This window comes from Diabrotica virgifera, chromosome 5 (genome assembly GCF_917563875.1).
Source record: "Diabrotica virgifera virgifera chromosome 5, PGI_DIABVI_V3a".
Taxonomy (NCBI): domain Eukaryota; kingdom Metazoa; phylum Arthropoda; class Insecta; order Coleoptera; family Chrysomelidae; genus Diabrotica; species Diabrotica virgifera.
In genome coordinates this window covers 155,789,324-155,814,459 of record NC_065447.1, presented here as the reverse complement: position 1 = coordinate 155,814,459, position 25,136 = coordinate 155,789,324, and the positions used below count along the sequence as shown (strand labels likewise).

At 33.0% G+C, this 25,136-nt stretch overlaps 1 protein-coding gene and 1 long non-coding RNA gene across 2 annotated transcripts in view; one reads left to right on the top strand and one right to left on the bottom strand.

Annotated features, from left to right (window-relative positions):
* LOC126884525 (uncharacterized) overlaps positions 1–5,602 on the bottom strand; it is a 38,191-nt gene extending 32,589 nt beyond the window's left edge. The window contains exon 1 of the mRNA XM_050650467.1: positions 5,385–5,602. The gene's annotated coding sequence lies outside the window, so the exon portion shown is untranslated. The remainder of the gene's footprint in view (positions 1–5,384) is intronic.
* A 6,339-nt stretch (positions 5,603–11,941) lies between these two features.
* On the top strand, positions 11,942–13,775 carry LOC126884524 (uncharacterized). Its single transcript, XR_007698081.1, has 2 exons — positions 11,942–12,328; positions 12,802–13,775. It is a non-coding gene; the product is annotated as an uncharacterized LOC126884524 (long non-coding RNA).
* The last annotated feature ends 11,361 nt before the right edge of the window (positions 13,776–25,136 follow it).

Genomic DNA, 25,136 nt, shown 5'->3' with positions numbered 1-25,136 from the left:
TCATATCAGCAAGAAATCCGATCTCTGACCGATAATCACTAATGAGCCATTTGTCTTTAAGAACTGGCACTATAAAGATAAAGTGTAAAATCTGTGAAGTGATTATATTTGTATTCTATATCAAGTTTTGTGTACACCGAACAGAACCATCTTCATAAGCAGAAATAAATTCATATTGAAAAATAATTTTTAAAATTGATTGAACATAGTTAGTCAAATTTTAGTTTGCAAAAGTATTTTTTTAGTAAGTAGATTATTTTAAAGTGTACATTATGATGAACAGAACAATTTTATTTAAATGAAAAACAGGTGATCTTTCATGATGAATGAGTGTTATATACAGGGTGTCCCAAAAGTAGCGGAAAGGTCGAATAATTCGCGAAATGAACATCAGATCGAAAAACTGAAAAATATGTGTTAAATATTTCTCAAAAATCTATGCGATGACACTAAACAAGTCCACCACTTCAACCCCTGTGTGTGGAGCGGGGGGTAACTTTAAAATCTTAAATGAAACCCCTAATTTTTGTTGCAGATCTGGATTTTCCTTGTAAAAATAAGCAAATTTTATTCGAGCCATTTTGCGAATTGTGGAAAGAGTGCGCTATAATAAAAAAACGATATATCGTGATACCATAGCAAAATTAAAGAAACGGTCTAATATCTCGAGAAACATACTTCCAAATGAAAAACAAAAAACACGTGTTTAATATTTTTCAAAAATCTATAGAATGATACCAAACAGGATTTTTCATTCCACACTCTGGAGGTGGGGGTAAGAGTTAACTTTAAAATCTTCAATAGGAACCCCCGTTTTTTATTGTAGATTGAGTTTCTTCCTCAAAAAATAAGTACTTTTATTTTATTCGAAACTTTTTTTAGAATTGTTGACGGATGGCGCTATAATCGGAAAATGCGATTTTTTTGCGCCATATATCAACGATTCTAAAAATGTTTGGAATAATATGTGACTTATTTTTCATAAGGATTCTAAATCTGCAAAAATAAAGGGGGCTCATTTTTAAGATTTAAAAGTAAAAACTTGGTTTGACACATACTCATGGTTAGTCTACTCGCCAAAGTTGACGGCAGGGCTTTGCAAGCATTGTATTCTTTTCAAACGGGTTTTAAAGAGAGGCGCAAATTTTGTGGTATTTACCCATGACATTTCCATTTAAAAACTTGGTCTAGTATTTAAATATATGAATAATTTCTCACAACAGGGTTCAAACTAGGTTTTTTTGGTGGTTTAAACTACAATAGACTCTCTCTATAACGAGAACTGAAATGGTGGACTAATTATTTCGTTATAAGCGGATCTCGTTATATCAAACAACAATAATATGATGCCTTGTTTTGATGCCTCTTACGTAGTTTATTAGGTGTCGATGGTCAACCTGAACAGTAAACAATGAGACTTCGCCGTCATAAATTGTAAATTTCCTATAATATTCAATATCGGTCGATAAACAGGCAGAAGTTTATTACAGGTGGCCGAGTATATTACAGCACTGGCCTCGATAATAAGACAGATGTTGGGCATTTCTATGTACAGGCAGTTGGGGCATTTATTTATTTATGACCATTACAACGCTAAAAACAGGTAAAGACACGTATTCTTCGATTTCAATTTTCCTCGTTGTAACCAAATATGCCTCGTTATAGAGCCTTATAGTTCAATAGGAATTTCATGGGACACCTAATGTACCTCGTTATAAGCGAAACCTCGTTGTATCCGTGTTCGTTATAGAGAGAGTCTACTGTATATATTGTCATCCGAAATTTCCAAATTGTAATGTGCAACATCTTCACGTTTGGCCCCCCTAAAAATTTTTATATGGGCTCCCTTGAGTGGATGATCAAGTGAATAAAGCAAACAGAGCCGCAGGTTGCGTGAATGAAACAATATGGAGAAATAAAATATCAGAAAAAAAAAGAATGTGTGTGTACTTTGTACGCACGTAAGAAGTTATACTTCTATTACATGATTTAAACGAAATTAATATACTTTTTATTTATATTTTATTTAAATATTAAACTAATTTATACTTACTACTTCTCAAACATTTTTATTAAAACAGTGCCAAAAATTAAAATAATAAAAGAATAAAACACACACAAACACATTAAAAATGTCACAAATGATTTCTGAACATTAATTGTCGGAAATTTTTTTAACTAAATACGTATTTTCTGAAAATAAAATTATATAATAAATATACTTACAATCATAAAATGTATAAAAAAAATAAAAGTTTTTATTGGGATTCGAACCAGTTATCAGCGCGGTTGGTATATTGGGGTTCATTCGCCTTAAACGCTTCGCCACGGATTCAATGTGTCATTATGTGCGAAGATCGACTAACTAAACGGATTAAGCTTTTGACATTTTTGAATTAAATTAAATTATTTTGATTTTGAATTGAAATGATTTAGAATTGAAAAAATACAACAAAACATAGAGTAAGAAAACAATATATTAGGTGAACATTGATAGAAATTTTGATGGTAATCAAATTATGTAAATAAAAGTATTACATACTATGTATTTTGGTAGGTTCAAACAGGTAGGTACCTATGATACATTTATAATTATTACGTACCTGTTGCTTTTAAAAACTATTTAAATGTCACTAGAATTATAAAATTTTTTGTTTCTGTCCTCACAACAATAAAACTAATATATTATACATTTGTTTACTTTCATATTGAACAATTATTTATTATTGACAGATCATTTCAACACCCAATCAGAGCCCGTATAACGACTAATACCATACTGTCGGTGTGCGCATGCGCGCAGATCAATATAAATTCACCCTCAATCTCAATCGCGCCTAAAGAACTATAACTTCAAAAAATAAAAAGCAGCATTTACAAAACAGTCATCAGACCAATAATGACATACGCGGCAGAAACACGAACTGGTACAGAAAGGACAAAAATAATGCTAAAAAGAGCAGAGATGGAAACCCTTCGAAAAATCGATGGTAAGACCCTACGGGACAAAGCTAAAAGTGCGAAAGTGCAGATATACGACCCAAATTAAAGGTTGACAACATTAATAACTGGGTAAAAAACAGAAGAGTAGAATGGAATTACCACATAAGCCGAATATACCGCAACAAATATGAGTAGTAAGGACGGCGAGAGACCCCTAATAGGGAGACGATCAGTGGGAAGACCACTAAAACGATGCAATGATAACTTACTGGAGGCACATTGAAAAGACAGACAGTCATGTCTACACAAAAAGAAGAAGAAGAAGAAGAAGAAGAAGAAGAAGAAGAAGAAGAAGAAGAAGAAGAAGAAGAAAAAGAAGAAGAAGAAGAAGAAGAAGAAGAAGAAGAAGAAGAAGAAGAAGAAGAAGAAGAAGAATAAGAAGAAGAAGAAGAAGAAGAATGTTTAGAGTGAAAGAGGCTTAAGCCCAATTTTTGTATGTATAATATACAGTATGTCCCTGTAAGTTGTATCCATATGGAAAACTTTTTTATTATTAATTTTACGAAAAAAAGTTATTCTTCATAAAAATCTCTGCATGGTCCAAAACCCAAGATTCAACCATTAGACATCAAATTTTATGAATGTTATACGAGGTATGTCAAAAAGTTTGAATTTCACTCAAGGGTAAAGTATCTTTATTTTTCACAATATTGAAAATTTCTATTGTGAAAAGTTGTTTGGAATTAAAAACTATATTCGTATATGCAATTACATCCTTCTAATTGAAAAAATTTTTTTTTGAAAAATTATATTATGGATAACTAACATTATTTTCAGTTATTTCAATTCTGATAAATCTTTTATTATTAATTTTACGAAAAAAAGTTATTCTTCATAAAAAGTTTTGGATGGCCCAAAATCTAAAATACAACCATCTTATATCAAATTTTATCAACTTTATACGAGGTATGTCAAAAAAGATAAATTTAGATCAAAAGTAAAGCACTTTTATAGTTCAGAATATTTCAATTAGAAGGATGTAATTACATACTGAAACATAGTTTTTAAGTCTAAATAACTTTTCATAATACCAATTTTCGATATTGTGAAAAATAACGTATTTTTCCGCAAATCGCCAGGAAATTTTGACATTCCTGTCAAAATTTCTTGAAGAAAAAGTCAGGACTTCCTTACTGTAAGGAAATGTCATTTCCTTACTGTAAGGAAATGATATTTCCGTACAGTTGTTAGTGTTCTACATAAATCCATAAAACGTCTGTATGCATTTTCGTACTTTTCTCTTGATTTCTTTGGCTATAATTCTAATGAAGCAGTATTCACTGCCTCAACCAGCTCTGGAGGAGTCCCAGGAATGGAAATTTCATCATCACTTATCATTTTACTTTCGAGAACACCAGCAATTAAATTTATAAGCGTCAAGTTTGACAATTCAACCTCAATACGTTTCCATAGTAACCCAAGTAATTTTATTAGGAATTTCAAAGCACCATTTATTTGGGAATAAAATTATCGCGTTTCTTTTAAATCAATCAATATCTGTCGAATTTTAAACGATTTGCGGAAAAATAGTATGTTTACCTCGTAGGAAAAGCCACATTCCTGGACTCTGTGTTGCTAAGTCTCGGCTTGCGCCTCGACTTAGCAATCTTCACAGTCGTCCAGGAATGTTAAGCTTTTCCTACCCGGTAAACAATGTACTATTACTCTAGAGCGAAATTCATATTTTTTGACATACCTCGTATAAAATTGATAAAATTTGACATAAGATGGTTATATTTTAGGTTTTAGACCATGCAGAACTTTTTATTAAGAATCAGTTTTTTTCGTAAAATTAATAATAAAAGAATTATCTGAATTGAAATAACTGAAAATAATGTTAGTTATCCATAATTTTTCAAAAAAAAAATTTTAATTAGAAGGATATAATTGCATACTAGAATATAGTTTTTAATTTCAAAAAACTTTTCATAACAGCAATTTTCATTATTCTGAAAAATAAAGCTACTTTACTCTTGAGTGATATTCAAACTTTTTAACATATCTCGTATAATATTCAAAAAATTTGATATTTGATGGTTAAATCTTAGGTTTTGGATGAAGCAGAGCTTTTTATGAAGAATAACTTTTTTTCGTAAAGTTAATAATAAAAAAGTTTTACATATGGATACAACTTACAGGGACGTACTGTATATGAAAAGATGTCGAATTCATATTTCTAGATTGGATTGACCATTTAAACAGTTTTTTTAACAAACTCTTTCAGTTATTTACATTGCAATATCATTTTATTTGATTTTTTAACGATTAAAACAAACCACTAGGTATATTCCAGGGATATACCGTAAATTGACTTTCATTTTCACCGGCCCAATTAGCAGCCTTAACCTTAATTTATTATAAGAAAGAAAGTGGGTACTTACAATGTCTGTATGACTGTATGGGCCAACAACTGCTCTATAAATCTTCCACAAATTATTAGTAGCTGCGTATAATATTCTGTATTACAGTTTATTAATATATACTTGAAATATTATCTCTGATTATTTGAAAATATCAAATTCACAACACAACGAAATTTGGATATCACAACTATGAATCATTCCACTTTTGTATATTCTCAGGGATTCGAAAACAAAGATTTGCGCATGCGAAAATTTGAAAGTGAACAACCTCTGCCTTTATCTGTTTTGCAGGTCCGTAGTTGGTACCGTTTATCATTTTATATTATGTGATTCAAAACCAGAACATCTTCAAATTTCAAATTTGTAACTGCAACGCTAATAATACTTGATGTGACGTGATAATATAATGAAGCTTTAAAATTCGATTTCTAAGTAGGTACTATACGATTGAGTACTCTCGATTTCTAGTTTCTAACTTAATTATTGTATTGTTTTCTCCTGGAAGCAGGACCGCTTTATCCATTAGGCAACATAGGCAGTTGCCTAGGGCGGCACATTATGAGAGGGCGGAAAAATACTGTACAAAAAATATTTATATATAAAAATTATGGATCTAGGTTCTGTCATTAAAGAGTATGAAGATCTTTCAAATTACTTTACCGCAAGGAAGTCAAAAATGGTGCCCAAATAAAGCATATAAAGAAATAAGAAAGAGAAATTCAATTTGACGAGGGGGCCGATGATGAACTAAACTTTTCAGCTAGTGATGAGATGAAAATCCACACATTCTATGTTATAATCGACACTCTGATAAGAGACCTTAATAGACGTCTGGAATCTTATCGACTTATTTATCAACGTTTTCGTGTTATTAACAGATTTGCCAAGATTAAGCAATGAAGAAATTATTAAAGAAGCTGAAACTCTGATACAAAATAAAGACGACCAAGATACATCATTCATACATGAATGCATTCACTTAAAGGGTCATTTGGATACCACAATAAAATCACCAATTGACATTATCTTAATATTTAAAGAAGAGTTACTGCAGTCACTGAAGGTGGATATGAGCTATCACCTCCAATTTTGTTGAACCTTTATTGATTTGCATGAAAATTGGTGAGTGCTTAGAGAATATCTCAAGGAACAAAGGCGACATGGTGTCAACTTGCGCTTTTACCCTGGGGGTGGATGCCACCCCTTCTCGAGGGTGAAAATTATTTTATTAGAAATATCCCCAGAATTCGATAGAGGGACAAATTCTAAGCAAAATTTGTTACATAAAGTTACTAAAATAAATCAATACTTTTTGAGTTATTAAAGATCAAATATTTTAATTTTTCGTGAGAAAAATGAATGTTTTTTACTGATTTTTCATAAATAATTAAAAATCTATAAGATTTTACAAAAAAGTTATTATTACCAAAATTAAAGCTATTAGAAAACGAAATAAACTCCTTACTGGAAAAACCTTTTAATGTTAACTAAAAGTGAGTTATAGGTAACTGAATGTATATTTTTTTCGGCGAGTACCTACACAAATCTAAGTATTCAAGCTTAAATAACAGGAAAATGATGCATTTTATGACATAACCTTATTCAACATTTGTCAAAGTACTTAGAAATATCTATCAAATGAGCCCCCGAACAAGTTGATAGCATTAAAATTTATGCACCAAATATTTTTCAAAATTTATCTTTTAAAAATTTTTCCCAAAAAGTAATTTTTTTTTAAATAACTTCATAACTCTTTTAAATAAATGGCCAATTAATGGCCATTAAACCACGTTGAATTTAATCTTTTAAACCCCTTACTTTTTTTAAAAATAAAAGGTTAAATGGCCCCGGATACATGGTTATCTCAGCAAAATTTAAGCTTTAACCGATTATATCTCGGTTATTTTTTACCTTACAGAAATAGTAAAAAGGTAAACTATTTGATACAGAAAAAACTAAAATTTGATTATACATACATCACTTTTTACGTATATTGGGTTATTTTTTAGTTATTATCAAAAGAAAATGAAAATTACGATAATTTTAAAAATTCTGATTTTTTTTTAAATTACATTTTTTTTCAAAAATATGCATTAAAAACTGGTCAAAATTGTTGAAATATATGCATTCTAAACCGGTCATTACTTATGCTAATATAAAGAAATCTTCAAAAATTGCGTTACGCAATAGTTAAACGCCCATTACAGTGCGTTACGTAGGGGGGGAGGGGGTCAAAAATCTTCAAAAATCGCGTTACGTAATACTTGAACGCTCCCTAAGGATTACTATACATTTTGATTTTTGTCGAAATGGCGTATGTTTTATTTTTCATTTTTTCCTAAAAAGTTCTAAAGGGTTCTCTTATTTTCATCATAACTTGCTTAATTGTAATGCTCTAACTTCTACTGAAGCTCATTTGATATGTACTCCGAAGTACTTTGACAAGTGCTTAGCAGGTATATTTTATAAAATGTATCGTTTTCCCGTTATTTAAGCTTGAATACTTAGATTTGAGTACTCGTCAAAAAATATACATACATTCAATTACCCATAACTCACTTTAAGTTCTTTAAGTGAGGAGTGTATTCAGTTTTTTATTATTTTCAATTTTAGTAATAATAACTTTTTTGTAAAAGCTTACAGTTTTCGAACGTGGAAAACAGCTTTAAAACATGCATTTTTTTACGAAAAACTAAAATCTTTGATCCTCAGTAACTCAGAAAGTGTTGATTTATATTAATAACTTTATATAACATATTTTGCTTGGAATTTGTCTCTCTATCGATTTATGGTATTATTTTTTTACCCCACGTAAAGGGTAGTTTTCACCACCACGGTAAAAGCGCAAATGGGCATCATGTCACCATTGTTCCTTGTGGTACCCTCTAACTACTCACCAATTTATATGAAAATCGATGGAGGTTCAACGAAATCGGAGGTAAAAATCTTTAGTAACTGCACGAAGTGGATTGAAAGATATTTTCCCTAATTTTGACATTGCTTTGCACATTTATTTGTGCTTCCCAGTTGCCAACGTGTCCGCTGAAGGTCATTTTCGAAAATGTCAAGAATTAAAAATAATTTCCCATCAAGTATGAAGTATGACGCGAGAACGTGTTAACAATTTGTCGATTTTGTCAAGAACAAATTTTTTTTTGAAAAGTCTTTTTTTTGAAAAGAAGTCTCTGATGTGATCGAACTGAAATGACATTTTTTCTATTATAGGTATATAAACATCGTAGTTTAAATCCCTTTTTAGTGTATTATTATTTAAATAAAAATTTCTGCAATTTTTTTTCGCAAAAGTGGTACATATTTGAAGTGCGGCTACTAGAGAATTGCCTAGATTAAGATTACTAAGATTAATTATCTTTAGGTATGAATTTTTATTTGATTCCAAAACTTTGGATTATAATCATCTGTATTTCCATGTTCTCGCTATATAGCTGACCATCTCAATTTCATTGTAGTTTCATGTTTCACTATGTCTTTCACCTTAGTTTTTGTGTGATGGTGTCATTGGGTATTCTGTCTCTTTTAGTGATTCCAACCAGGACCCTTTCCATGACTCTCTGGACTACTCTTAAACTTTGCACGTTTATTAATGTTATAAAGTCTCCGCTCCGTATGCCACTACCGGTAACAAGCATTGTTCATAATATACATACTTTTCTCTTCAGACAGATGGATATATTTTAAATATTTCCCGTAAATATCTTCCTTTTTCTAAAAGCAGCCCACATAAAACCTATTCTCCGCTTTATCTAATGTGTTTGGTTGATCTTTCGTTTCTGAGCTACACACCAGGGACATATGGGCAAGGTCGTGCGGCGCACCACGGCGCCAAGGCGTTAAAGGCGCTCTTTGAGTCAGCAAAGTTAAATAAACATCCAATTCAAAACTAAATATTTTGGAAGTAAAAAAAAAACATTGCAAAAAATAACTGTCCACTCATTCCCAAACATTACTATTGCGTTACGTATATTATTAACTATACTGATCTCTTTAGCTTCAGCCGAGAGATCATTTTCTAAACTAAAACTAATTAAGAATTACTTAAGATCTAGAATGGGTCAGGAGCGGCTAGAAAATCTTGCGTTCTACAGATTTCTACATAAATTTCTAAAGAATCTGAGTTTTTTAAGGACCTGAATATTGAAAATCTAAGTAATGAATTTGTCAAAGGTAAAGCAAGAAAAGTTCAATTCTATAAGAAATTTCCGTTGGTTTTCATCATAATAAGTGTATTTTTGTTTAAAAAAAAATCTTAATATAAATATGTTTTGTTTTTTGATCTTCAGTTTTTTAATAATTTTAAGTATCTAATGATTTATAACTTTCACATAGTTTTTATTCTGTTCTGTTTTATTGTGCAATATATTTTATGTATTGTGAATATAGTGTTTTATATATTATTTTTAGTAACTACTATACAGGGTGTCCAGAAACTCTACCAACAAATGAAGACAGAAGATTCTTCAGATAATTTAGCTCAATTCACCTAGTCCGAAAATGTTTCTTTTCTAAGGGAGCCAGAGCTCTTTGAAAATGGCGTTTTGTAATTAGTTTTTTTTTAAATACCTCCAGAACGCTACAATTTAGAAAAATGAAAATTGGTGCGTATATTTATCTTCCAGAGATAAATCGGTTCCATCCATTGCGATATCTGGTACCGATCATAAGCGTCCGTTTTGGGCAGGGCGACGGTTATTTTATCACATAACTTTTTTGTTTTAAACTTTTAAGCTATTTTGACACTGGATTATTAAATTGTGAGGTATTCTAGTATTAACAGGTACTCTTGTTTTAAGTCAGTAGGACATACGGTTTTCTAGAAAAATCGATTTGAAAATTTTTCGTTTTTTGAATTTGAAAAAAAATTTGAAAAATTTTTTCAAAAAAAAACGGTGTATTTTACCAACTTAAAGCAAGAGTAACTTTTGGTACTAGAATACTTCATAACTTAATAAGCTAGAGTCAAAAATGCTTAAAAATTAAAGACAAACAGGTAATGCGATAAAATAACCGTTGACCTACCCAAAACGGATGCATATGACCCGTACTAGAAATTCGCAATTAATGAAACCGATTCATCTCTGAAATATAAATAAACGTACTAGTTTTCGGATTTCTAATAAATAGTTTTTTTTTGAATTTTTTTTGGAAATTCAAAACAAGAAAAATTTTCAAATCTATTTTTCTAGAAAACGGTGTATCCTATCGACTTAAAACAAAAGTACCTTTTAGTTGTAGAATGCCTCACAATTTAATAATCCAGAGTCAAAAATGCTTGAAAATTAAAGATAAAAAAGTTATACGATAAAATAACTGTTGCCCCACCCAAAACGGGCGCCTGTGACCAATGCTAGAAATTCGCAATACATGGAATCGATTTATCTCTAGAAGATAAATATGTGTACCTACCAATTTTCGTTTTTTTTTTTCAATAGAAGCGTTCTGGAGTTATTTAAGAAAAACTAATTACAAGACGCCATCTTCAAATAGCTCTAGCTCCCTAAGGAAGCATTTTCGGACTAGGTGAATTGGGTTAAAATATCTTAAAATTATTTGAGGAATCTCCTATCTTCGTTTGTCGGTAGAGTTTCTGGACACCCTGCAGTTTATATTTAAACCAGGAGGAGTAAACTAAACAGACAGATTCACAACCAAGAAAGGCACTAGAAAAATCACCAAATACATCTTCTTTTCGGGTTGATCATGCCGGTCTTTGACGGTTATCCGTAAATATTATATTATACTAATATATCGCTAAAGAGTTCTAAAAACAACCGTTTTTTATATAAAAGCAGACTAAAATCTAAAAGTTAAAGGAATGGAATAACGCAGAAAACACAATCAACTCAACAAAAACTCAATTAACCTATGAAATGCCAGTAGTGTCAAAATTTCATAAATGTCATTAGTGTCAAAATTTGATAAAAGTGGAGTAAGTAAACTTGCCTGAGGTTGGACCAATTACAAACAAGCTTTAAGGCGCGGTAAATTTGAATTACTCCTCTTGATTTAAAAACAGATCGTAGACTACTAGAAAAAACAGAGATGAAAATACTTCGACAAAAAAACAGGGAAAAGTCTGCTGGATAGGGAGAGAAGCCAAAACATAAGAAGAGTATGCAATGTATAAGATATAAATGGATGGGTGGCAAAACGAAAGCAAGAGTGGAACGAACACATTAGTAGAATGGCGGAGAATAGGATAGTACGAATAGCACAAGATAAGTCACCAAATGGACGAAGAAGTATTGGCAGACCCAGAAAAAGATGGTGCGATAATCTAAACAATTTAGGAGGCTAATATTGAAGAAGAAGCAGGCTTGAAAACCTGTATACAAGAAGGATAATATATTATTTTTTATAACTGTACTGTGTACTTATTTTTTTTTTGAAAAAATCTAGGTAGATGTATAAAAAAATTCAGAGTTTTCCACGTTAAAATGTGAAGGAGTGAGTGATTATAATATTTCTACCCTGATAATTTTGATAAAGGCGCTTATCAATATTTTGCACGACGGCGCCGAAGTTACTTGGCGCGTCCCTGCTACACACAACCAAACTTATATGGTGTAGCGATCACGCTACTAATTAAATTAATTTAATTAAAATTGGATTAAAAAAATACCCCTCTAGAAAATCCTTGGGTGACGCCCGCGAAGATCCAACAACGACCTTTCGCTGCACGTGCACAGACGCGCCAATAGGAACAAAATCGATTTTTGTCGATTTCTACTCTAGTTTAGTTGGTCACGAGCTCGCAAATAGGCAACACATCGTCATTATTTAGGTGACGGAGTTTGAGCAAAAATTGGGAAAAATCTAACTAAAAGGCCTCGAGCATCAGCCAATAACCCGTGCTAATAATAATAAATCAGTAGTTATATCTGGAGACTTATTTACAGGAAAGAAAAAAGGTTATAATACCGCCGATGTGTTGTTTGCTTCAAGTAAGTATATTGATATATTTCTCATTATTTCGTCGTCATAAAATCCAATACACCATCCTAGAGATTCTGTTCGTTATCTGTTGTTATTAATTTTGATTAAGAAATAATTTAAATTCCAAATTATAGCTCATATTATCCTTTAAATCATTTGCAAAGTCAACAGGGCAGTCAGTCAAGGCCAAGTTTTTAGTGTTAAATTTAAATTCCAATTTATTTCATGTGTTATCATTAGGCTTTTTGCCTTAAAACCTTTTTAGATAAAAAGTGTCCACAAGAATCATACAGCTTTCTGTATTCTGCGCATGTTCATTCTTCGCGCAAGTCTGTCATGATTGCATTAAAGTAGCTTCAGGTTTTGGCATGACATATAGATACCTAACCTAATATTTAATGTTTTGTTTGGGTCTGTTCAATCTGTACTGCTACCCTTATTGAAATACATAACAACTAAATTTAAATAAACTTTATTTTAGATTCCGTCACTTAGTCACGTATTTAGACTCATAGTCATTTTGTCACGTAGCGTAACTTTACGTCAATCTACACAAATATGTACCAGTTGGATTGCTAGCCACTGTGTGATAGTTTACCCCTAGAGTGGGCTGTTTTTTTTTTGTTGGATCATACACCATACCTGCTTTTTACTTCACCCAGGACCTTACAGAAGGACTTATTCACCACAGCATCCCACCAGCTTTATTGTGCCAAGAGGAAATTCATTCCTATCTGGACTTCAACTTCTTAATAGGGGCTGTGATAAGATAAGTTTGTTAACCTTTTATATACTTTTGGTCACTATATAATATATTTGCTACAGTGTAAACTTTTCGTGTGCATACGAGAAAGTAAACTACAGTAGGTACATATTTGTTTCATGATAGATAGGTTTTTTTGGTCGTTGTTTTGTTTTGATTCAATATAAGTAGTAGTTTCAAATAAATAAAATTAGGTTTTGTTCAATAATCATTATAAATAATTGTATCTTAAAAATTTGATAGGGAAGGGGTTGTTAAAATTTTTGTCGAGTTTTTTAAATAGGGAATATGTCTGGTAGGTTTGTTTGTATAAATATGATATAAAGAGTCACTGACCAACTCATTTATATAACTCATTATATAATTATTAATATTTTGCTAGGTGAAATACTTACTTTTTGGTAACCGTAGCGTTCTAGTCGTGTGTATTTCACTCTAGGTTAGTTCAATTTAGGGAATAATTACTAACTTTTAGTTGTAAGGACTTTGTGCTATTCCAACGGACTTTTGCTTTGGATTTTCTATTAATACCTTTACTTAGCGCAGTGTGTAGTGGTTAATTGCATGTTAGTGGCTTTTTGGCTCCTGTTTGACCTTTACACCACCACTGCCACTGTTATTGTGTTTATAGAGTTATATGTAACTTGTAATATATATAACATATTTATTGTTAATATATTTGTTATTAGAAAGGTTGATGTTTTATTTCAGTCTGTATTACCAGTATATAACATAGCAAGACAAGGTTAGTATTTAGTATTTTTGTATTTCAGGTGGTCGTAACCAGTGTCTTTTAGTTCCTGTCGTTCGTTGCTTCAAAAATCTCGAGCTGTTCAAATTCTGGACCCAAAACTTAGGTTTTTTTTTCTTTTCGCTACAGTTAAGTAAGACTGAGCTTTCAAATACTGTGTCCCAGAAGTTGAGCTGTCCGAGTTGGCGCCCATTTTCTTCTCTCTTTATCGTCCCCTTTATCTTGATCTATCTCCAGTGGTTTTACCTAGTTGTATTAAGTTTTTGTATTAACAGGTCTCATTTTCTTCCTAGCTACTATCATTTCATTATCAAACCTTTTTTTTTATATCTCTAAAGCCAATATTCGGTGTATTGAAGCTAGCCCGAATACCCACTTGAGATTTAGTGTCTCTCTGCCCTTTTGATTATTTTTTTCTTCCATCGGACCTAAGTCCCTCTTCTTTTTGTCTTAAATCTCTTCTCATTTATTTTCCCCATATTTCGTCATTCTTTTCTTCAAAAATTTCTATACCCAGAGTATAGAGGTTTCAATGGAACCATCTGATATTTCTTATTATTTCGTGCGAATTTAAAAAAATTAACACCTGAAGTCAAACCATATTTATTTTAAAGCAATTTAATAACAAATACATAACAATTAAATAAAACAATAAAGTATTTAAAAAACAAATTGAAACTGGTTATTTTAAAATCAATAGCATCAAAAATTTCAATGTAAAACGAATAATGTTTAAATTGTTTTTATTAATTTTTTTGTTTTTTTTGTAGTCAGTGTTATCATCTCTAGTCCTTATGCGAGCTTCAGTTTACGTGGGCACGCTCCTAATCAAATTATCAACATTTTGTTGTGGTAGGTTGCTCCATTCTTCAGGAGCAGCTTGTACTAGCCGTGCGATGTTTTGTGGATTATCCAGGCGAGCTCTAATTTTTCTTTTAACCATATCCCACAAATACTCTATAGGGTTAAGCTCGGGTGAGCAAGCAGGCCACTTCAAACAAAGGATATCTTCTGCTTCAATGATGTCTCTAGTCACTGTATTGGTATGTGGAGGTCCATTATCATGCATGAAAATAAATGTTCTCCTGTTGCACCTCTCCAGAGCCTAACTACAGGTTATCAACGTACCTGTGAGCAGTTAAAGTTGATTGGATGAAAATTAAAGGAGATTGTTTACGGATCACAATTCCGCTCCAGAACATTACACTTCCCCTTTTATATTTGTGAACAGATCTGACATTTTTCGTTCTTGCTTGTCTTTCTCGACCTCTAAGTACCTACATGATTTCGTGGGTTTTTCACAAATCCTGACATTTTCTGAAAATACCACATTTTGTCAATTCTCAATGTTCCAGTTTTGGTGATGAAGACACCAATTTAGGCCATCAATCTTGTACTGCCTGGATAGCTCGGGAACCCATAACTGCCTCCTGCTGTATACTTCTTGGCACGAACTCTTCTTCTTATCGTTTCAACTGAAACAGTTACACCTTCCAAAAGCTGCCTTTGGGGCTGCAGGTGAGAAATGGTTGGGTGTCTTCCAGCTGATTGGACCATTAAACGATCGTGGCGAGCCGTTATTACTTTTTGGCGACTTTCTCTTGCTTTATTTTTGAGCTTTCCTAGTTACGCCTAGCTCTGCAGCTATGTTCCTCTAAGAACAATACTTGCTCCACAAGACCAATAATCTTTCCCCGTTGTAAGTTCTATAACCCCACGTGAGGCATATTTTCGTTTTTGGGCGCAAAAGTTACGTTTTCGGACAGTCACCACACGTTAGTTTGTACACACCACTCTGTAGTTGCTTTCTCTTTCGGCTTTTACTGTTCTTAATATATTTGCTTAAGTTGTTGTTAGTTCTGAAAGCTGGTGTTATTCCTTTCTTTTTTATGTATCTGGCAATTTTTGTTGTTATCTTGCCAGTATATGTGAGAGAGCAGAAGGTACTGGGTTCTTTCTGTGGTGGTGGATATACTAATTTCAGGGCTTTCTTATGGAGTTTTTGGTTTAAAATTTTGTTAACTGTTTGTTCGTTATAGCCGTTGTTTACTGCTATTTGTTTAATGATGTTTAGTTCTATCTCGAAGTTATTTTTTGTCATGGGAATTTCTGTCAGTCTATGTATCATGCTATGGTAGGCTGCTAATTTGTGTTGTGTAGGATGGGATGATGAATTGTGTATAGTTGTGTCAGTATGGGTAGGTTTATGATATACGGAGAACTCATGTTTGTTGTGTAGTCTGGAAATCGTTACATCTAGAAAGTTTATGGAGTTATTCTGTTCTGTTTCTATTGTAAACTCAATATTATTATGAAGTGAATTAATATATGATAGAAATTGGTCAAGTTGTCTGTTAGTTCCTGTAAAGCATACTAGTATATCATCCACGTATCTCCACCAATATAAGAACTGTTTAAATACGGGATGTTTAGAAATTGTTGTTTTAAGTTGGTTCATAAATATATCTGATAGCAATGGGCTTAGAGGATTACCCATAATAAGTCCTGCACTGTTGTTTGTGTATATTTGATTATTGAAATTTGAAATAAATGCATAATCAAGACTATTGAAATTTGCATAAATCAAGACTATTTTGAATTCAATAATCAAATATACACAAACAACAGTGCAGGACTTATTATGGGTAATCCTCTAAGCCCATTGCTATCAGATATATTTATGAACCAACTTGAAACAACAATTTCTAAACATCCCGTATTTAAACAGTTCTTATATTGGTGGAGATACGTGGATGATATACTAGTATGCTTTACAGGAACTAACAGACAACTTGATCAATTTCTATCATATATTAATTCACTTCATAATAATATTGAGTTTACAATAGAAACAGAACACAATAACTCCATAAACTTTCTAGATGTAACGATTTCCAGACTACACAACAAACATGAGTTCTCCGTATATCATAAACCTACCCATACTGACACAACTATACACAATTCATCATCCCATCCTACACAACACAAATTAGCAGCCTACCATAACATGATACATAGACTGACAGAAATTCCCATGACAAAAAATAACTTCGAGATAGAACTAAACATCATTAAACAAATAGCAGTAAACAACGGCTATAACGAACAAACAGTTAACAAAATTTTAAACCAAAAACTCCATAAGAAAGCCCTGAAATTAGTGTATCCACCACCACAGAAAGAACCCAGTACCTTCTGCTCTCTCACATATACTGGCAAGATAACAACAAAAATAGCCAGATACATAAAAAAGAAAGGAATAACACCAGCTTTCAGAACTAACAACAACTTAAGCAAATATATTAAGTGGTGTGTACAAACTAACGTGTGGTGACTGTCCGAAAACGTACATCGGTCAAACTGGCAGAACTTTTGACAAACGGATAGCAGAACACAAAAGGGCATTCAACAATAGAAAAACAGACACTTCTACATACGCACTTCACCTTCTAGATCATAATCATTTTTTCAATGAAGAGTTTCAAATTCTGCATATTCAAAATAAAGGCCTTAAGCTATCTTTTTTAGAATCTATGGAAATTTGTAAACTGAAAAATACAGATATAATTCTGAATGACCAACTCGAGACAAACAGCTCCCCACTCCTCAACCTCTTCAGTTGAAGACTTAAAAAGGCAAACACATTGTAAACTATATAACTTGAGAAAGGCACTCTGCCGAAACAGCTGTAGTCACTTAGTTATAATAAATTCTGTGGAAGTATAGAAAACAAACGTTTTCAGGGTTTTATTATTAGATAAATCTAATTAAAATGAAATAAGTAATCGGTGTTTATCTTCCACATTTACTTCATAGTTAACATTTCAGTTAACAGTTTAAAGTGAATACTTCTTATGGGTACCCAAAATAATAATGATAACACTGGTAAACACACAGTTTGCTGCCGGAATTTTTTTACTGTTTCTAGGTAATTTGGGTCTGCTGAATCCAAAAATGCCACCATATTTGCTCCAACAGATCGTTTTCAGAAAATACGACAACAAATCACATTTCTAACGTAGGGTAATTTAACGCAGCACTACCTACATACATGTAGTGCTGCTACCCATGAAATAAACCAAATACGAATAAAAAGTAAGATATTTATTGTACAATAATGTGCTTACAACAATCATCACACATATCTGCCAAAAAAACTTAACTTTTTCTATCTAACCTAACCGGCAACGTCGCAACAAAAATATTTTATTCGGTGTCACCTAAAAACTTCCATTTATATGATTTTCTTGCAAAGGCTTTAAAAGAGCGGTCCCTTTGAAGACTCCAGCAGTAATCCGCCATCATGTGATTGTCCCATCTCCCTGATACCCCTCTTCCATCGTTTTGATATCCTGGTGGAAGCGTTCCCCTTGTTCCTCACTAGGGTCACCAAGATTTTCTGGGAAACGATCTAAGTGGCTGTGGAGGTAATGAATTTTAATACTCATATGACAACCGTGTTTGTTAAAATTGTTGAGCATTTCTTCCACTCTAATGCCCAATTGGTATACTTCCATATTTGTTGCCATTATGTAGGACACACTTTAAACTTCGTTTGGAACTGTCGATAAAAAGACGCCAGTGATCTGGTGTATATTCCGATACACCCATTTTTTCTAACAGTCCTTTAATATTGTTATAAAAAACCATATCATCTGGCTGAGAAAAAAAGGCAAAAGATCTTTTATCTCTATTACAATAGTATGTAATTTTGGTGTCTTGGTGGAGACCATTATTTTCTTTTAGTCTGAAGGTAAGCAACTCGGAAGAATCCTTTGGAAGGTTCAAATTTCTGATAAGATTCCTGAGTAAAGCACTTAGGACGTGTTGAATCCCCTTCAAAATCACTGTCGTCTTCCTCAAATCTATTAGTCTGCAGTTCGTCAGATAACGTTTCGGCATTATCCTCTGGTAACATAGGTAGACTGCTAAATATTGGAATGGGTATTTGCTCAAGCTGATGTGGAATTGGTCTTATTGCTGAATCCAGGTTAGGATATGTTCATTGGCCCATTTGTCTTAGAACTTGTTAAGTTTGTTTATAAACATATTGCAATTTATAGTGGTGGAATATACAGAAATGTAAGAATATTTAAGTATTTGATAAGTATGTTATATCTCGAAAACTAGAGCTGATACAAAGAAAAGGTTTGTATTTTTGGAATCAGCACAGATGAATTAACTAAAATCAGTTGATTTTTTTCGGCAGCAAGACAAAAATTTGTTTTTGTTGGGCTGTGTAATGAATAAACATAAAATGATGATGAATAAAATAGACTAAAATAAAATAGTTAATCTTCTTTTATTAGTATAATAATGAAAAGGAAAATAATGAATACATTCTATATAATTTATTTAAGGCATTATATCAAACACGGTGACAAAAACGACTATGTCGAAATAGTTGCCATATACGTCTACCATCACATTGGACAGTTTAATATCCCTGTATACCAACGATTTACCATAAATGTGATTAATGCTTGAGAAATGTCATATTTCCAGTCCCACAAAAGGGATTTGCGATATCTAATGAAAGATGATACGAAGCTGGTTTTGTTGAATATAGCATGATAGAACGACGATACTTTAGTAATAAGCAGACATGAAGTTTCAATAGTAAGTATATAACGCGCTATAAGAAGTAGTCAACTCTGTCGCAAGTTCCACGTGCCGTTATGTATTGTCTTTCGTTTTTGAAATCTATATTTATACATGTGTGATAAAAATAAATTAGAGGGATTAAAAAGTAGAGGGTGTCTGAAAAAATTTAAGGAAGTCAGAACAAAATTGAGAGAGTCAGAAAAAATTGTAGGAGTGTGTCAGAAGGAATTGTAGGGTACCAGAAAAATAAAAAGGAGTCAGAAAAAAAAAGCAGGAGGGGTCAGAGAAAAATAGAGGATATCAGAAAAAATTGGAGGGAGATACGATAAAATAGGAAGAAGTAAAAAAATTGAGAGCGGACACTATAGGCGGCAATTGATTGCATCCCCCGTCGCATGGCGACGCGCGACGTGTAAAATCACTAGTCGATATAGGTATATAAATTTATATTATTAGAATAGATTAAAATAATATAAATATTTAATAATACGTATTGTTCATCCTCGATCGAATACTTGAGTGACGTATTTCGTAAATATGAGATAATGTTTAAATGATAAGATAAAGATAAATATAGTTTACTGACAGTCTGTTAGGTACCTAATTTTTATTTGCATTTTCTTAATAGGTAACTTATTTGCATAACTTATTTTCATTTTTGAAAACATTACGAAATAAACTGAAAATAATTTCAACAGCTTTGATTTTCATGTCAGTAAAGTTAGCAGCTCCATTTTATAAGCCGAATTCATAACCCAGTCTATATAGACATTTCAAATAACAAAAATTGCCGGAGAGCCAAATTTTGGTGGAGAGCTAGGGTATATCATAACAAATAAAGTTTAAAAAGTCCCCATCGATCCCATGTGTGCTTCAAAAGTTATTCGGGGTCAAAGGTCAAAATTTGAGATTTTTTGGATTTTTTTCGAAAACGGTAAGTTTTATCAAAAAAAAACCTTAAACGAAAGTTGCAGATCTTAAAATTCTCTACAAAAATAGTCATTACTATTTTTTTCCTAAGAGTTGCCATTCCTGAGATATCGCGATTCAAAGAGTCACATTATACATGATATGCACACGTTTCCACACCACCTGTGAGGTAGTGTACTCGGCGCGTTTGTTTTACCGTGGTTTCCCCTGTAGGCCTACCCCAGGTAGAGAAAAATTTTTGTATTTGCCATAGAACCATGTCACATCAACTTTTTCAAAAAAGATACTTTAGATTCACATTCATAATCAAAATTTCGCACATTTATTTTGCTGTACCCAACCACACCAGAGTTTTGATAGACCTGTATAGGTACATATGAGCCTTTGCTGCAAAATCTTTTGCCGAAAGAACTTCAGTTACTCGTGGCATCGGCTCTTCTTGTAATACTGAATAATTTTTGTGAGTCACAACTTGGATAATACCCATTATATGAAGCGTATCATTGCCGTCCAAAGTATTTACATTAATGTCAGCATTGTCTGCAACATATTTGATGAATGTGCCTGTTTCTGGTGGTAAAATGTGAGGTGGATGACTGAAAACTGCTGCAGCTTCATAGTTCATTGTTTCACTGTAAGAGGCGCATAAACCAAGAGACGAAAAAATTTGTATGAGACGTTTCGAAGTAAACCGCCGATGAAAAAAAACTGAAAGACCCAGCTGTAGTTTAGATTTAAAGGTTCTAGGCCGAACAGCTGTCATGATGCAGTGGCTAATATTCGTACAAACTAATTTTAGATGATCTAAATTATGACGCTTGTTTTTTAAGATGACTTGTTCCAAAAAATATGACAATGATTCGGGAATATCGTTATTTATACCCTCGAACATTCTACCTGGTGGGGGGTACATAGTATTATCGAAAACACAAGATTGAATATCTTCACGAACAATTACTGCTGCGGCTTTCAAAGTTTTTAACCGCTTGTCTTTTTCATCCAAGTCTTTTTTATCAGACCAAACTTGACTTAAAATATCTTGGTAATTGTCAATAAAACAAATAAATGTTAATTTTCCAGGCTTTTCTGTAATAATAATTCTACTACCATACTTCAATTTCAATCCTATTTTTATAGTTCTGTCATCTAAAACTACATCTTGACAAATATTCCTTAATTCATCCAACGAAAACTGGCAATCATCACTCGTTTGTATGAATTGAAACATTTTCTCCATCGCAGAGTTTACAGTTTCATCTTGTGGACGGCCAATTTTACGACCAGTATTAGGTTTTAAGAAACATTTGTAACAACTGTCATGGTATTTTGCATCAGCAGCGACTAAATCATACTCAAAATTAATACGTTCAAGAACAGCCTTCGAAACATCATCAGAACGATCTTTAGCTAATTTCAACAGGGATTCTTTGAATTTTAGTGTAGTCACGTTACGAATTATTTTTCGAAGATGCTGTGCTTTCTTTATCTCAGATTCTTCATTGGCTTTATTGCCACAAAATAAAGAGTATTTTTTAAAACAAAAATGTGATTTACTTACTCGCGTTCTAGTATGAGGTGGACTTACTTTTGAAGTACTAGCCTGTTCCTCCTTGTCTTTTCAATACAGCGATTTAAGTTTTCCGAATGTATGATTTTCTGCAATTCACGTGTATTGTAACGGATTTTTGAGTTCTTAAATACTCAAGAAACTCATCACCTCTCTCCACACTAGCCTCGATTAAATTTGGCATTCCACGATCAACCACAACTGTTTTAGTTTCACTTAAAAGTTTATTGCAAATAAAGCAAAACTGAGACATTTTTAAAACTATAAAATTGTACAAATAACGGTAACGGTACTAAATGGTAGACGCTTGTAATAAGTACTTATATTCACTTGAACTGAACCTTTAGCACTAAAAGAAACAGATAATATTATGAACCAGACCTACGGAAAATACTGTAGCCATTGACAATCTGTTCTTTTTTAAACAATGGTGTAGCCAAATGTTTTTCAAGGCCACGTGGATAGAGGAAATTCAGTTTGGGACTGATTACCTTTTGAAGAAATATTTTCAGAATAGTATAATATACTATATAAAAGAGACACAAATAGGCATTTATACTTGTCTTACGGGCCACATATGTATATACGTGGCTTATATGTGCATATAATGTATAAAGTAACTTTTAAAATCGCGATATCTCAGGAATGGTCACTCTTAGGAAAAAAATTTGAAGGACAATTTTTGTAGAGAATGTTAAGATCTACAACTTTGGTTTGAGGTTTTTTTTTGATAAAACTTACCGTTTTCGAAAAAAATCCAAAAAATCTCAAATTTTGACCTTTGACCCCGAATATTTTTTGACGCACACATGGGATCGATGGGGACTTTTTAAACTTTATTTGTTATGGTATACCCTAGCTCTCTACCAAAATTTGGCTCTCCGGCAATTTTTGTTATTTGCCAAGCATTTTGATGTCTAAGTTGACCGGATTATCAGACCAACACTACAAATATGTGATCATTATCATACAGCCTCAAAAGTCCACTGCCGAATATAGGTCTCTTCCTCGTGTCTCTAGCCACGTCTATCTTGAGCCGCTCTAATTCAGTTTTTATTTAGCATTCTTAAATCGTCAGTCCATCTTGCAGGTGGTTAACCGATGCTTATGTGTCTTCTCTTGGTCTCCATTCAAATAACCTCTTTGTCCATCACCCATCTATCATTCTAGCTGTGTCCTGCCTATCTCTATTTTAGTCTGGCTATCCTTACTATGACATCAGTCACCTTGGTTCTTCTCATGATCTCTTCGATTTTTTTCTGTCTCCAGAGTTATTCCTAACATGAACTGCTCCATCCTTCTCTGTTTGACTCTCAGTTTGGTGGCCGAGGTTTTTGTTAAGGCAAGTATTTCTGCTCTGTATGTCAAGACTGGGAGGACGCACTAATAAAATACCTTTTTCTTTAGGCATGTGGGTAACTCATTTTTAAAAGTTTATCTCAATTTTCTATGTTCACCCAAGACTGATTCTTCTCTTCAGTTCATGAGTCTGATTATCCCTGCCAATTGTAATTTCATGTTCCAGGTATTTACATCTATGATCTACGAGTTGTTTCCACCAATATTGATGTTCTGGTTCGTGCCAAATTTGTCATTATTTTTGTATTCGAGATGTTTATTAAACCTGCATTTTCTGTAGCCACAACGAGTTCCTGTACCATCTCTCTTGCCATCCAACAAATATGTGATAATGCGATGGAAATGGCCATCTTCCCGATATTTAATGACAAATAGATGACCTCGCATAAGAATTAATTATACATAATAACAGGTTAAGCAAAATAGCTACTTCCGTCGCTACATCAAAATGTCGTTTCTGGCACTTTCCTGTGGTTTTATATTCTAAGAATTTATTGTCCCATTTCAACTAACGTCAATACCATACATGTTCAATGGAACCAAGATCCGGTGATCTTGCTGGCCATAGAAGAACGTTGACGTTAGCTTGACGGAGAGGCATTAAATTGATTGCTGCACTGTTGGTTCTGGATTATCTTGCTTGAACATGTTATCTAGTTCTCTTAGAAAGGCACTGTAATGGTTTCCAAGACATTATGAATGTATTCCTGCATGGTTCTAAAAAATTCAGAATCTGGTTCTTGCACCTGGTTATAAAAACAAAAACAGTGAAGTTCTATGGTTGCGCTGTATATTTATTTGGTTTGCAATTTTTAGATCCATCGGAAGTACGCAATTGTTTCTCTTACAATTTTTCGAAATTAAAAACTTGAAAACGAACGTTTACTACACTTTTCCGATTATTTAGTGACCAATTATATTTCCGAAGATTCAGTTTTTCCACCCAAAAAGTGGGCTGAACTTAGTGACAGCATAGAAAGGAGCACGAACGCCTGTGAATCTTTCCACTCAAAATTTAATACTAGTTTCGATGCCACGCACCCATCAATTTTTAATTTAATAATGACTTAATACAATTTCAAACAGATTCTTCTTCTTCTTTTCGTAGGACTACAACCCAGGGTGGATCTTGGCTGACTGCACAACTCGCTTTTATCTCGAACGGTCGTCCATGACAGTTGGGTTCATGGGCGCCCATACCCATGGGCAGGGGGGGCCGTGCCCCCCCTAGCTTTTCGGTTGCTGTAAACTATAAGTATATGGTTATCCAAAGTATACAAAATATAATGTGCAACATCTTCACGTCTGCCCCCCCCCTGAAAATTTTATATGGGCGCCCGTGGTTGGGTTAGTAGGTCTACTGTTCTTGATGTTGTTCTGAAGCTATTTTCTTGTGGCATTTTTATAATCAAGTATATTCAAATGGGAAATAAGCCACAATTTTACCTAAAAATGATTTTATTAACGTTTCGACGCCCAAGTCGGGTTTATTTATTTGTTTATTTTACTGTTCTTGAATCTGACCATATTTATGTTATCTCTCCATCGCATTCGTGGGCATCCTAAGGGTCATCTCCCTGTTGGGACTTCCTCCCAGATTAATTTAGTGAGGCAGGAGTCTATGGACAAGACCAGCCCATCTTAGGTGTTGTGATTTAATACTTTGGACGACGCGAGACGTCGCTAGCATTATATATCTGTTTGACTACAGCGTTTGTTGTCAATCGATATTGGTTAGAATTCGGGTCTTGATGAGGTCCAAAGATTCTTCTGATGATTTTTCTCTCAAAACATCTAATTTTTTTTTCCATTGTTTTTATAGCATCCGCATCGCATGCC